Below are 6596 nucleotides of genomic sequence, written 5' to 3' on the forward strand. Positions count from 1 at the left end.
AGTTAGAAGACTTGCTTTAAATAATTCATCACACAGAAGGATTCTAAGCAAGATTAAAAAACAAACAAACAAAAACAACAGAACAAACTGTGTCCAAATAGTGGTTAACCTTTTTTTTTTAACTCTTTTATTTTTTATGACAAAGACAAGGGTGTTTATCTGTGGCATAAAAAGGAAAAATATATATCATTATGTATTATTTCTCAAGATAATATGGATAAAGTATAAGCTACCTAGCTGGCTATATAAAACGTTGTTTACGAGTAAGTTTCAACAAAAACCTGCCAAGGAGGCTTGTTAAGAAATTACTAATCACATGAGGATGATTGAACAAGAACTTTTAATCTTGCTTATCAATATCACAATGTTTTGGTTTTATCTTATGCCTGAACTCTTTCCTATTTTCTTCTCAGTTCATTCTGCTCTCCAAGACAAATCTCTGATTAATTACCCTGTGTATCAGAAAATAATAAAAGTTATCTGATCTAAGCAAATAATTAACAAGTCACTCTAGTCATTTAAATGTAATTCAGCAAGTCTTGCCACAAAACTGTACACTACAAAAATCCTTTAAGCCCTCTAAACTGGCAAAACTTCAAGGCTATTGTGAGTCTTCAGGAATAAAATGATCTGAAGAATGTTCAGTTAAAACACAAATATTAAAGTCTACCTAATAGTAATCCAAATACCTAACAGTAAACTTTATCTGATGCTATGTAAAAAGCAAAAGTATCCTTTTTTTAAAAAAAAAAAAAATTTTTGTATGCTTCCACCCTATGGAAATGCACAATTACCCAGATAAGGTTAGCAAATTTATTGTTAGTCTGGCCACAAAGCAAGCACAGGAATGGACTGAAGTGGAAAAATACAGATTTACTACTAGCTTATGGAGAAAATCTGCTCACAGACAGTATAATATAAAGAATTACTAGAATCCAATATTTAGGACTGAGACATATTTGAGCAAGATGGAGAGCTTTCCCCTGCTAAATACATTTTTGTAGGCACACTCAATAATAATTCAGGAGCCAATCCAACTGTTAGAAAAACATTGAATAGAAATTCACGTGTGTATGCATACATGCATGTACATTTTATATAAGCCAAGATTTTAAATCTGCTTTTGTTTGTCTGCATTTGTCTCAAGGTCTACTGTGGCCAGATGCCTCATGGAGCTGCTAGAAAGGGGAACGTGTGAAAACTGTGTCCTCAGTCTTTTAAATCCTAATTGCTAGCCTCCTAATCAGGAATATATGTCATGACCGTCACTTCTCCCTTAGGTGTCCCTGTAAATCTTCCCATAAAAATGTCCTACTTCAAGAGGCACAGTCTTGACTTTGGGTTCTCCACCACCCAGACATACTGCTCTCCATCAGTTAAGCAGTTGTTTAATTTGGTGGAAGTCTATCCAAAATCCCTCCACTAAGGTGAACACTGAGTAATGTTAGAAGACAGTTTTTAAGTATTAGCTGTTCACATACAATTATTGTAAGAGCAATCTAGCTCTTCTTAGTTGAAGAAATTCATTGTAATATAAATAAGAAAGAATGAGTAATGAAAATAAAGAGTGAATAATGAAGTGAAATAATAACAGTAGCAAAAATCTCCCTGATAGTAGTAGTTAAAGTCTGGAGATCACTGCAGGAACATCACACACAAATACAGTGCTGGTTTTACTGGACCACTGACAGAAAGTAGCACAGCACACTGAGAAAATGCAGAAGATATTGTCTAAATCACTGTTATCTGTTCAGAATATGAGTGAATCCAGTGTAAGAGTCATTCTCAAAAAATGCCTTGATATTAAAAAGAGAGAGCGACTATGGATTTGTGATTTGAAATATTTTGTACTTTGCAAGTTGCTACCTAGGAATCACACTGATATTCCGCAAACTGATGTATGTGCATGTGAGAAATAAAATTAGATAAACGAGATAACTTTGTTTACCTTGACCTTACAAAATGAGTGTAACATCTTCCCTTTGCATATGGCACCATTATATTAGTGTTGCTATGCTAGTAGCCTATCTCCTCAATGACAATGTAGAATATAAAATGAATAAATCATGTATCCTTTTAGAATAAACTGCAGAGATTGAAATTTGGAATATGGAACAAGGATCTGAAAGTGGGATATATCCTCAGCCTGTGTAAATTAACTTCAGATGCTGTGGCGACTATTTATCAGGCTTCAAATATTTTACAGCTTTCATATTCCTTTGATATTTCCCCTTAAGTGCAGACAGGGCAGAGACCTCAGTGGCTGCAAGGTTAAAACTGTAAATTGCACTTCAAAGAATTTGGAGCGTTAAATCTGCTACTCACCTTTGAAATTCTGGTGTAGACTAGTCATTGACATCTTCATAACTCCTGGGCAATATTTCCAGCAAAGCACTCTAAATAAGGCAACTCCATAGCATTTGACCAGTCATAAGCCATCCATGTTCTTTGTTTTTTCTGTGTATGCAGATTCGTAGCTATTGAAATAGTGATTTTGTTCTACTAGATGGATACTTTTTGAAGCCAAAAGGATAAAAACAGTTAACACCTCACAGTAATGATCTGTTCCTGTTAATCCAAAATGAAAAAAAAAAAAACAAAAAACCAAACCAAACCAAACCGAAAAACCTTACCTCTTGTCATCACTTATTAAAGGAATCTGTATTTTTGCTGTACGATGCTGTGGAGTTTAGTGTAATGAGTAATCAAATGAAAAAAAGAGGCAGATTCAGTATGTGCCAGTATCTCAATTTTATAGAATGCATGTGGTGGTCTAAGTGTCTAAAAACGTGTGCAGTGGAAACAGGTTTAACCTAGATTTCCCAGAAAGATTTATGCTTGCATTACAGTGGGCATGATTTGTTGCAGATAGTCTTATTACCTTGCCTAATACTTGTGCCGCAGAAATCTGCTGTTGATTCTGTTTCTTATTTTACTTTTGTAGTGTTTTATTTACTCACTAAACTTTCTGGGCAAAGTCAAAATGAAGATGCAAAATGGAAAAGACATAAAAACATCTAAGTGCTACAAATTTATTTGGTAAAGCAGAATGCTGATGCTGGGTATATATTAAATTGTTCCTTTGATCAGCTTACTGGAAGTAGTAGTTGTGCTCTGCATTTGCTCTCACAATTCACAATATTTTCTGAAAATTATTTTAATCAACTCAAAGACAACTTTGTCCTTGTTTGGAATAGTGTTCTTTATGTGGGGGCAGAGTAGTGACAGTGTTAGAGACTTGCTGTGATCTTTTGTAGAGGACTGTAGGCATGTTTCCATTATGATATTTAGGTCTTAAGCACAAGAGATAATTTATTTTCCAAAATGTCTAAGAATTGGATAACACACTTAGATTTATTATTCTTTTTTGGATGCAGTTCACCTCTGACATTTTTATTTCTTAAAAACAGCTGATGATCTCCATCATGAAAAATAACACTGCAACATTATGAATCTTTTGATATCAAACATGCTCATAATTTGATATGTATTAGAATACAAGTTTCTGAGTCACTGCTCGTGATTCATTTATGAAATGTTTTGGGGTGGGCAGTGTCACAGCTGATGCAGCCTTCCTGTGACAGTGCCCATTGAGAGTGTGTTATGGGGATGGGGCACTCAGTCTCTGCAGCAATACAGAGGTGTGTCTTCATAAGCCAAAGGTGAAATTCCTCACTGACATGAGAAAATCTGGACACAGCTTCCTGTATCAAGCTTTTGGCAAATAATCTCTCTAGTTTGGAGATCTTTGGCCATGTTGATGGTTGCAAGGTGATACTATGGCATAAGTTCGTGTGACTTCATTAGGTATGGTTAATGTAGGCTCCCTGTGTACTCTTACGTGTCAGCAAATGGCAGAAGAGATATATCAAAGTGTGTGTTTTATAAGCATACTTAATAAATACTCCAGATTATTAATATAAATATGATATCTTTGGAGTATGTCAATTACAACTCTCCATACTCAAAAAACAAAAAGAGATACTGTTATTCTTTATGTGTATTCCTTATTCAGAACATGTGAGAAACAAACAAACAAGAAAACAACCCTTTAAATAAAGACCTTGTTGTAAGTACCTATATTTCTTACTAAACTAGAGTAATAAGGGAACGTATTGCTACTTATAAAAAAAATTCAGTAGTGATAGTAATCTGAGAGCTGTTTTCATTTTCAGGAAGACGTTTTATGGAAATAACCTTGATTTTATTAGCTTGTGTACTATTTTATATCACAATCAGAAAGAATGATTACATTTATTATGGAGAACTGAACAATTAACAAGGTTAATAGTCCTAAAGATAAGATTGGAATGCTTTCTGTATGTGACTATGAGATCAGATTTAAAGCAAAAAAAAACCAACAAACCTACAACAAAACCACGTGAACAAGTACATTATAGTGCTGCTTTCTGCTTCTTCAGAGTTAGTGCAAAATTAATTTTGAAAAATCATTTTCTACTCAAGTTTACTGTATCACTAGTCTGAAAACTATTTTGTAGCCTGACTAATTATGCAGTTTTAAAGCTTTTGCTTATCTAGAGCTAATATTTCTTGGCCTTAATTCAGGGGCTGCATTGTGATTCACTTAAGACAGAAAGAAAGCATATAAGTATTTTAAGTAATAATTTAGAATACATTAATTGTTTATGATTTACTTTATAAAGCAAAAAATCCCCCCAAATACAGATTTTTATGAATGCAAGATGTAACTGTAAGAAATTTCCATATGAAGGCATGAAAAAATAGTAAGAACGGTTCTCTATAGTGTGTGATTTTCCATATTAAAAAATCAATTGGAGTGAGTTTTAATATGACGGAATCAGAAAGGGTCAATTCATTCCCTCTCTTTAGTGGTCACTGAGGGGCCTGTTTTCGCAGCACTGAAGAAGTGCTTTAAACAGTAGAGGATATAATGGTATTTGATAATGTCATACATTTCTGTTTTAAATACACTCCTTATTTAATAGTTACTTGCATGGCAGACTGTTTTGGAACTAGAGTTTTGTAATACAACTCAGCTAGCTTAAGATAAGTTTGAGCTTGTGCAACATGTAGTTTTGATGTAAAAAGTCATAGATTTTTTCTAGGATATCTTATCAAAACCTATGCACTAGGATAATTCCAGTTAACGTGGAACCCTTGTATATAATTTTAACTAGCATCTTTAATGCAGTGAATCATTTTATTCCTATAACTAGTAACTAGTTATGTAGCAAATACTTCAATTACAACAAATTCTGCAACTGAAGAAACTTCAAGCTGAACCATCAGAATATAACAGGAATCTATCTCATGATGAAACTACCGTGATTTCTTGAACAAATAAAGCCTTTCAACAGCAAATAGTTTTTCATCAACCTTAATTTACAAAGATATTTTGCATGCTTCTTTTAAAAAACGAAAAAAGTATAGAGGGTAAAATATAATGAATCTTTTTACACGTTCGTTACTGAAATGTTACTTACTGTAGAATTTTTTTTGTTTGTAGACATGAAATAGTCTAACACTTCAGTTGTAATCCTAAAATTCCCAAATACTGTTTTCTGTACTGCATAGGAAATACAACTGTGGGTTAAACAGGGCACCCTACAAAATCTGCAGGGAATTTGTGCAAGAAGGAACATGGTCAAAGATACTCTTAAATTTGGGGATAGCTATGTGATAGCGGACATTTATCATTCGATGAACATTTAAATGCTTTGTATGTAGTTATTTCCTCTTCTTGGTTAAGCGTAACCTGGAAGGTTTTCCTGTACATGTAATCTTTACTGTAACTGTTGTTTAGCAGTGTAAAGAGTAGTTCTCTGTACAGGCTCACTTGCAAAGCAAGAAAATTTGAAATTTTGCCATGCAGCATTTAAAAACACCTGATTAGAAAGCAAAATTCAGCAACCTTATACAAAGATTCAAGTGACTTCCTGTGTGGGGTTTGTTTGGATTTTGTATCTAATTGATGAGTAATGCACCTACCCAAAATCTCCGCCTTCTGTTCAGAGAAGGAAAATAATTTCTTTTCTGTGTACCTTAGTGGCTCTGAAAACAGCACACTGCCATCTCATTCTGCATGAAGAAGTTTTAGAGCAGGAAGCCATCTTCTGAGAGCATATGAGATCCACTGCTGCCATCGCAGCAACACAGTGTGTGTTGGGGAGGGACTGTAAAGAGGAGGGGGAACTCTTGCTTTAGTGTTTATGTTGCTCAGATCTTTGTTAAGCATGCCTGCACAGCCAGCTTATTGTCACTGATGAAGAACATGAATAGTTGTAAAAATAGACATAATAAGGCCAGATAGATGGGAACTGAGGATAGTCTGTAATTGTATTGTACTTCCTTACTGTTCGGAACAGAGAGAACAAAATTCCATATTAATCTACAGTCTCTTTACACAAAGCAAATGAGAGTGGTTTTTTTAGAACCTTTACACCACTACTTGACAACAAAATGTGTAGAAGGTCACAGGAGATAGGAAGCTTCCTGGATGTACCTGAGTTCATGAAAAAAACTAGAGCCAGTGTAACTTCTGATAAGGTAATTCCATGAAGCATTCCAAGATTATCAGAAGGGTTGCACTGTATCATAAAAGAAAAAAAAAATGC

Source organism: Phasianus colchicus, chromosome 3, assembly GCF_987193195.1.
Source record: "Phasianus colchicus chromosome 3, bPhaCol1.hap1.1, whole genome shotgun sequence".
NCBI classification, from domain to species: domain Eukaryota; kingdom Metazoa; phylum Chordata; class Aves; order Galliformes; family Phasianidae; genus Phasianus; species Phasianus colchicus.